General features: G+C 47.5%; 1 pseudogene; it reads left to right on the plus strand.

Annotated features, from left to right (window-relative positions):
* Positions 1 to 348: 348 nt before the first annotated feature.
* Positions 349 to 6,868, plus strand: LOC119059655 (40S ribosomal protein S18-like; annotated as a pseudogene).
* Positions 6,869 to 7,377: the final 509 nt, after the last annotated feature.

Below are 7,377 nucleotides of genomic sequence, written 5' to 3' on the forward strand. Positions count from 1 at the left end.
CTGGTCAATACCTAAGGCTCCGCCCCTTACAATGAACATAACAGATGCACCAAGACCGCAAGTCAAAGCAGCTCTATCTAACACACTGAAACAAACACAGGGAGGCTGCCAAATTGAGGAGACAAATATGGCCCCAAAACATCTGAAAGAACAGATCAAAGCTCCAGAAAAAGAACAAAGAAAAACGAAGAGAGCCAGCCTATCAGATGCAGAGTTCAAAACACCGGTGATAAGGATGGTTAGAGATCTCACTGAGTACGGCAAACACAGAAGGGAAGCAATGAATGCTACACTAAGTGAAATAAAGAAAAATTCACTTCCACAGGAGGCCTACACACTGCTGCAGCCATGATTCTCATGAATCTTGAGCAGTTTCAGCACATTTTGCAAGTACCCAACCCCGATATCCACGGGCGATGCAAAATAGCCTTTGCCATCACTGCGATTAAGGGTGTGGAGTGAAGATGTGCTCATGTGGTGTTGAGAAAAGCAGACACCGACCTCACCGAGAGGGCAGGAGAGCGCACAGAGGATGAGGTAGAGCAGGTGATTACCATTATGCAGATCCCACACCAGTACAAGATTCCAGACCGGTTCTTGAACAGGTAGAAGGATGCAAAAGATGGAAAATACAGCTAGTTCCTGGCAAATGGTCTGGACAACAAGCTTCATGGAGACCTGGAGCAGCTGAAGAAAATCTGGGCCCACTGAAAGCTGCACCACTTGTGGGGTATTCGTGTTCGAGGCCAGCACACCAAGACCAAAGGCTGTCAGGGTCACACTGTGGCTGTGTTCAAGAAGAAATACATTTGCAGGCCCTGTCTGTTAATAAATAGTTTATGCACACACACACATGAAGAAAAGAAAAGGGAAAAGAAAAATCCACAGGGAACCAACAGTGAAGGGAAAGAAGCTGAGGTTCGAATCAATAGTTTGGAACATAAGGAAGAAATAAACAGTGAACCAGTACGACCACTCAGGAGGAAAGGCAGTGGGGAATAATTCTGGGAGCCTGCAGTCCTCAGACAGCCTTGTCTGCTCCAGCTCTTTCCTACCGGAAACAGGACCTTCCTGGTTTTAGCACTATGTCCCCTGCTCATGGAGGGAGGATGTTTTCTTCAGATGGAAGGGAGAAAATGGTGGAGATTTCTGCTGGGTTGTCTTTGAAGAGGATCCGAGAGCATTAGCTTCTGGGGCTTGCCATCCCAAGGCGACTTTGACCTTAGTGGTGGAGGTGGCTCCTACAGTCTCTAGCTGCAGGAGGACTGCTTGTTGGTGGCGATGACCAAGAAAGAGGTGCCCCTTCGTGCTCTCACCCAAAGAAGAACCTGAAGTTCAGAAACAATGAGCCAACCAAATCACATGTCTGCCTTGAAATTCCTTCCTGGAGGCTTCTTGTCCTCTGCTATTGCTTTAAGAGGAGGGTTGGCTCCAGAGCTGGGCATTCAGGTTTCTGTCCTTCTTTAACTTAAAACCATGTACCTGCCTGATCTATGGCTGCATCTGAAATTTCAGTGCTGTGCATAGTCCCTTTTTGTTCAGGCATTGATATCTTCAGGTTCCTCTTTCAAGAGCAGACATTCTGTACCTTCAAAGGAATATAGACATGTATGAGTCTGAAATACCTCCATGTACAATGTTAGATTATCAAATTCTTCCATTTCGGTTAACTGAGAATACATCCCAGGGAATGGCAGGTACAAAGAATCAAATGTTGGAGGGCGCTGCTTTCTTTGAAGCATGAGGTGCTGCTTCATACCAGCTTTAGGTGGTGTCCGTGGGAGGGTCTGGGCAACCAGGGGCAGCACACACGGAGTGGGCACAGGGGGAGATACCTACAGGTGGGCAGGAGCCAAAAGGAGATACTAATTACTCACATTTATTGAATATATGTAGTATGTTCCAAAAACTCACGTATGCATTAGTGCTTTTAATTCCCAGAGCACCATGTGACACATGTGTTATCTCCCTTTCATTGACAAGGATCTCAAGGCCTAACAAAGTTCAGTAGCTCGCTCAAGGTCACACAACTAAAAAGTGCCAGAGACAGCATCCAAACACAGGTAGTATTACCCCAGAACCTGCACTTTTTTTTTTTTTTTTGCAGAGTACACAAACACAAGACTGTGAAAGAATAAAAGATTGAAAAATACCTAGCTCTAAGATTCTATTTTGGTTATTTTCATTCATACAACAATGCTGATACTTTACAGGGAAGATCTCTACTCTCTACAAAGTACTTCCACATACATTAACTTTGCAGGGTGGTCTGGGGTGATCAGGGCCGGCAGACTGGCTGATGAGGGCCTTTGAGTGCTGCTGTAGAAGAAGGGAGACATCACAACTAAGGGAGAACTGACGCTCTGAGAGTGACTATTACCATGCCCCATGCAATTTGGCAGGACTCCCGATCCTCTCTTTAAACCTTATTCTCTTTCTCTTCCCCTGGGGCTCAGCCATGAATGTGGGGACCAGAGAGCCTGGAGAATTATCTCCCAGAATAAAGTGGCTCTAGCTGATCATCAGCCAAAGCAGACTTGGGTGAGGCTGGAGATTCGAGGTTAATTTTTCTTTTTTCCTTTTCTTTTCTTTTTTCTTTTCTTTTCTTTTTTCTCTTCTCTTCTCTTCTCTTCTCTTCTCTTCTCTTTTCTTCTCTTCTCTTCTCTTCTCTTCTCTTCTCTTCTCTTCTCTTCTCTTCTTTTCTTTTTTCTTTTCTTTTCTTCCTTCCCTCCTTTTTTAAAGTCACAGTCTAATCATTTGGGGCACCGGCCTAAGTTCCAGCAGGTCAGTCCAGGGTGGTGGTGCTGGAGAGGGGCTGAACGGAGCTGGGCTTTGCGGTTTTACAGGCCTGACTTCACTGCTTCCTTGTTCATTCTGTCACCCGTTTATTCATTCAGAAATGTTGTGAGTGGTCATTCCCAGCCTGGTCTTGTGTGGATAAGTACAGGAGACAGGGCAGGGACAAGACACAATCCCCAGCCTCAAGGAGCTCCCAAGCCTTTGGGGAGAGAAGGCCCCCACTAGAAACATCTGATCTATAGCCAGAGCTAAGGCAGTGGAGGCGATAGAAAATGTCCAGGGGTGAAAGAAGGAGAGCTGCTGGAGAGTGGCAGGGGCCCTTTCTGCCTGTTCTAAGATCTGCCCATCCTTTCGGACCCTGCCTTAAGCCCTCCTGTGCTCTGAGGCCTTCTGAGCTTTTGTACTCACGCGGACCTCTCTCTCCCCTTTCTGGGCTCAGACAGCATTTCCGTGCTCGCACACTACTTAGCATTGCTCTTTGCTTGAGTGTTTTCTTGTATTCCTCATCTGAACCATGGCAGAGCCCACTGTTACTCCTATTTTCTGTCTACCTCTAGCAGTACTTTTCAAAACTCTGCGAAATGGAATCACCTGGGGAACTTGTTAAATGCAGATTTGGATCCAATACATCTATGGAGCCCGACTGTCTGCGTGTCTAACGAGGTCTCAGCTGATGCTCCTCCTGATGGCCCGTGGACCGCACTTTGAGTAACAAGGTTCTATGGTGTTAGACACAGGCCAAGCTTGTTAACCTAACTTGTTGGTTCATTAACTGGTTAGTGGCCATGCCACTTTCTTTCCCTGTGTTCCTCCCCTCTCCTTTAAGCCAATGAGGAGGATGTTAGGCTTGACAAATGCTAGGCTCTGTACTACCATTTCCTTTCCCTGATCCCTTGGCTGACATTTGTAACTGAAGATGGTATTTCCTACTGAGCTTGGACATGTCCTGTTGAGAAGGATTTTCTCAATATCATGCCCTAGAGAAGCACTTCTGGTCTAACAGGGTTGGCTTGAGGATGAATCTTATTTGCTTCCCCAGATAAGATGTGTCATAAAGTCTGTTCTAAAAAGGAATGATTTAGGTGTGAGGAAGTTGTCCTGGGTTCTGTACAGAAGTGCTCCAGAAGGTGGTGCCCACCCTGAGTGGTAAAGGCCTTGCTGCCTCTGGAGACTCTCATGCCAGAGAAACCCCTCACTGTAGGCCTGGGACGTTGAGAGGAGAAACACGAAGATAGAGAATGGGTTCTGGGAGGAAATGATGAAGTCAGTGGTTCTCAATCATGGCTGCATATTAGAATCACTAGAAAGTTTTAACAAATAGTGTTGCTTGGAGTCGCTCCTAGATGTTACGTTGAATCCATCTGGGATGTGAATTGGGCATCAACACTGAAACATCTCCCAGGTGAAGTTCAGGTGCAATCAGGGCTGAGAACCATTGGTTAAGCCCATATGGTCATGCTCAGGAAGTGCCGGGGGCTTGGCTCACCTTTAGTCCAGGGCTCAGGGAGAAGCAGAAGCTTCAACTCCTTCCCCTGGCTGGCCGCTCCAGGACTGGGATAGGACAAGTGCTTAGAAGTAGTTCCTATTCAGTGAACTCTCTAGTTAGGACTGGTCCTATCTCCAGACGCCAAGGCAAAGGTAAAGGACTTGAAGGAAAACAGCAATTCCCAGCCCTTGTTTTGCTGAAATTGGATCCATCCTCAAGAAATCAAGGTAAGATAAACTCCTTCTCAGGCATGATTCTATCTTGGGGGAACACTATTGTTATGGACCCTGTCAATCTAGACTAGCTTTTCTTGTTGTTTGAGTTTAATGTGGGGACCTTTTCTCCTTCTTGGTTGAGGGCTCTGAGATAGGAAGCAGCCCTATTCATATCTGCCCTCTTTGGAATCTCAATCTTCAGTGTTGCTCTTCCTTTCTCATTTTCCTCCCTGATATGCATGCCCTCTCTCCTCCAGCTCCTAATCTACAGAGCTTTCCTCTTTGTTCCAATGAAAGGATTGAATCAAACTGATTCTCACTAAAGTGTGGATGACTGAGCCTGCTCAGAGCCCTCTTGGATTTGAAAACAGGCTGCTTGCTGTTGTAGAATATCTATAGTTTGTAGAATTCCAGGTAATAAATGAATAGACTTGAAGCCCTTTCCTCATCACTGATGGGAGAGATTTGTGGGGCTTCTTAAAGGGGGAAGCGATGGTGTTTGTGTGCTTTTGTGTCAGTGTCTCCTGTAATGGTGAGAACAGGTATTGCTCAAGAACAAGCCAGATACCTGGAGAGGAGCAGTCTATGCCTCTTTTTTCTTTAAAAAAAAAAAAAAAAAGGAAGGGGGTCTGCTTTAGGCAGCTTAGCATATTTCTAATTATAGTGCCCATTTGTAACCAAGACTTTGGCCTTCCAAGAAGGCTTGATTATGACATTCATAATTCATTGGCAGTCCGTCTATTACCAATTCAATGATTTCTCCAGCCATGGAAGGAATTTTGATTCTTTAAAAACTGATTTTTCACATTAGAATAGCAAAAGCAATTAGTTTTATTTTTAGCTTGGTTAAGCAAGAAGTCTAATGAAGCTGGAAGTTTTTTTTTTTTTCTTTCCTTTTTTCTTTCTCCTATTCTTTCCCTTGAGGGGCTCTGGGAGGATTCAAGCCAGAAGTTTACCCTCTGCTGCTGCTGGGACTTCGCGGGGTGCCTCTGGCTGCTTTAGAAAACCTACAGAATGAGGAGTTTGTGACGGCAGAGGGTGGTTTTCAGAAGCGTGTACTTAGCCTTGTATTTCCCGAGGCCTAGACTCCTGCTTCAACTCAAGTCATGAAGGTGGGAGTGGAAATGTGTGTGTGGGGGAGCTTGGCAGCCGTAGTCCCTAAACCCCACATTATATCTGGAGTTTCTGGCAAGAAACGCTGAGAATGATGTTACTTGGCATTCAGGGCCCTCCTGCCAACAGTATGGGCTCCACTTATTCTCAGCCTTACCCTCCCAGCTTCTCTGCACAGACCCCGGCTTCAGCTAGAATGATTGACACCTGGACAGCTCATGGGACCACACACATCTGACGTTCATTTTCTTGACCACCTCCCCTAGTCTTCCCCAAATCCTGGAACTCCCTTTCTTGGGGGCCAACTTGTGCCTTTAAGTGTGAACTTCTAGCTGGGCACATGCTGCCTTGAACCTGCATTTGACCTGGTCAGGTGCCTGGAGGTGGCTTAAAGGAAGGAAGCTGATTGTGGGGAGAACCGGGGCCACCTGCAGAGTTCAGGCTCGGTCTAAAGAACATAAGGACTCTCCAACTACAAAAGTCTGTCTTCGTGCTGAGCTTCTGGTCTGGTGCTGTCGGACTTTGTTTTTTTCCAGAGCAGCTGGATATTCAGAGTTTGAAATGTAAAGTCTCCTGATTTTTCGATGTTGGAATGAATTCAATCTTCTGTAACACCTGACGTGGGCACCAAACCTGCATCTGGGGGTGACCGTTTCGTTTCTTCAACCTTAGGCTTTGAGGCCAGAACCCACAGGCGCCAGTTCAGAACTCGTGTTCTAAAGCACCTGTGAGTTCCTGCTGTCTCTCCTGCCCTGACGGAGAAGAAGCACCAGGCTCAGAGCAGCCAGGGGCTCCGCAGTCACACAGGGGCCCGAGGGCACCACCAGCATTAATTAACCAAAGGCCTCCAGGCCAGAGTTTCTTCCCCTAGTTGTACCACACAACCGCAGGGCGGTGTTGTCAGAACACCAGGTGTCAATTTTTGTAGCATTTTTGCTGTTGTCCAATCTCAAAAAAAAAAAAGTTTCCCTTCTGCATCATTTTCTGTGTGGGAAAGATGCTGCTGAAGTTTATCATCGAAGAGGCATTATCGAGCTCCAGACGTGTGCCGGGCGCTGTGGAAGCCGCGGGCAGAGGGGGCCCCGGGCGGCTCACGGCCACCGGGTCAGTACTGAGCTCCCGGAGCAGGGACTTGGCCACAGCCATTATGGTCTGCGTCCAGCCCCCGACACATCACAGGGGCTTAAATAAGACGCGGCCACCCATGCGAGACAAAACGGAGCCGAGGAGACAGAGCTTCCATGTAAAACAGTAAAACTGTTTTATTCTGACTTGAGTACTTTATTTCTCGCAGGAGTCTGACCTTGGCATGTCATGGCGTCATTTTCCCGTTGGTGAGAAACTGCCCAGTGTGACAGACTAGGGTCTTGACCTGATAAGCCATTATTGGAAGTGGTATTTCCTGGAAAACCTGGGATAGGACTGAGGGAGGAAGGCCATGTGTGATAACGGCAGAAAACAGGTCAAAAGCCACGGTTACTGTGTCCCTTCCGAATCCTCCTCTCCTTTTCTCCCTTCCCTCTGCTGGTTTATCCTGGCTCCCGGCCCCTAAGCTGTCCCCAGGAAAAATAGAGTGTTACTGTGTCTCCCCATCTCCTGGCCCTGAAAGATCGCCTGCCAGTTTCAGGGAGAGGGCATACGAATCCGGCTCCAGTGTCCAGCGGAGGCCAGCTCGGGGGCTGGATGAGCCTCTGGCAGAGGCGCTGAATCTTGGCCCCAGGTGCCGGTGAGGGATGGCGGGGCTGACAAGCCTGCATCAAACAT

This window comes from Artibeus jamaicensis, unplaced genomic scaffold (assembly GCF_021234435.1).
Source record: "Artibeus jamaicensis isolate MK-2021 breed Jamaican fruit bat unplaced genomic scaffold, CSHL_Jam_final contig_490, whole genome shotgun sequence".
In the NCBI taxonomy this organism is placed as follows: domain Eukaryota; kingdom Metazoa; phylum Chordata; class Mammalia; order Chiroptera; family Phyllostomidae; genus Artibeus; species Artibeus jamaicensis.